Source organism: Pecten maximus, chromosome 14 (assembly GCF_902652985.1).
Source record: "Pecten maximus chromosome 14, xPecMax1.1, whole genome shotgun sequence".
NCBI lineage: Eukaryota > Metazoa > Mollusca > Bivalvia > Pectinida > Pectinidae > Pecten > Pecten maximus.
In genome coordinates, this window is record NC_047028.1 from 31,868,089 (window position 1) to 31,869,632 (window position 1,544).

The following is a 1,544-nucleotide window of genomic DNA, read 5'->3' on the forward strand; positions in this document are numbered from 1 at the left end:
CAAAACTGTCAATTCAGGCTTCTGAATTCCTGTATCTCATATACATCATACACTTTCAACTCTCGCTGAGTTTTCTGTAAAAAGTTTTCTGTACATTAACTGAAACAACATAAAATAACTAATCGTTATCGATTCAAGAAATATTTATTACATAAAAACCGTAAAGACACTACACGTTACATAGATTGGAACTGGTGATACTACTGATGACGTCACCTGACCAGTGTATGTTAACTTAAAAAAAAACTATTTCTCTGGGTCAATTAAATTCGAATTGAACGAGTCACTTGAGAAGGTAGGGGGAGTCAGGTTATACACATAAAACAGATGCAGGGATGTTGATTTCAGATGTCATAACAGTAGTTGAAATGTATCACAGTGACGTGTTACAATCCCGCGGTCTGTATTTATTGATAAAATTATATGTACAGTACATTTAACGGTAAACACATTCTACATGTTGAGAAACAGTAGTTGAAATGTATCACAGGGACATGTTTATAAAACTATATTAACGTACATTTAACACATTTTACGTGTTGAGAAACAGGTATCACAGGGACATGTTTACAAAATTATACAAACAGTATATTTAACGGTAAATAACATTATTTACATGCCATCTGTAATGTGTACATACATGTTGAGAAATGTATAATGATATAACAATGTAAAGTTAATGTTGTTTAAGTCCACTGATATAAACTGTCTGTATCCACACTCAAGGTTGAGTCACTTAGTCACTATAATACTTGAGGAGTTTGAGTCCCGGCCTTCCTGTATCTAACTCTGAGCGTGACCACAACACATCACCCTTCTGTATACCTACTGGTCCCTGGTCTTCTTTGTTTGTGTGAAGTGTTTTTATGTTGTTTGTGTGAAGTGTTTTTATGTACTTCCCTGCTCCACTTATCAGTTCTATTTTGTTCCTTCTCCAGTCCGCAATAACAATATTACCCTTACTGTCATATACAACTGTAAGAGGACCAAACTCGTCTAGTGTGACCGACCCCCGTACCTGTATCCCCTCCCCCTGGTAGTTGACCAGGAGCTGGAGTGTTGAGTTGTACACAATGATACGTGTACATTCCACTACTACAGCTATATTACCTGTAACACCACATTGTGATATTGACAGTACTAACCCCTCCACAATGTCTGTATGTAACACCTGACCGTCCACTGTATACACCCCCACCTTGCCCCCCTGTCTACCCCCCGTACCCACCACTACCCGACCCTCCCTGGTCACACACAGACTGAATGGGCGATCCTCTGTAGTGAATCTTGTGACTGGTTTATGTGATGTAGATACTTCACAGATAGTTTTATCATACATACAACAGAACCACAGACGACCTGTGGTGGGGTCCAGACTGATGTCCTGTATGTGACTGCTGTGTCGTATCGTCGGTATGATCTGACCTCGGTTGTTGATGAGATTTACTGTGTTGGTATGGTCACACAGCCACGCACGTCCATCAGATGTAGGACAGATCGACGTGATGCCATCCGGGTATGGGAACTGGGACATGACGGTTGGA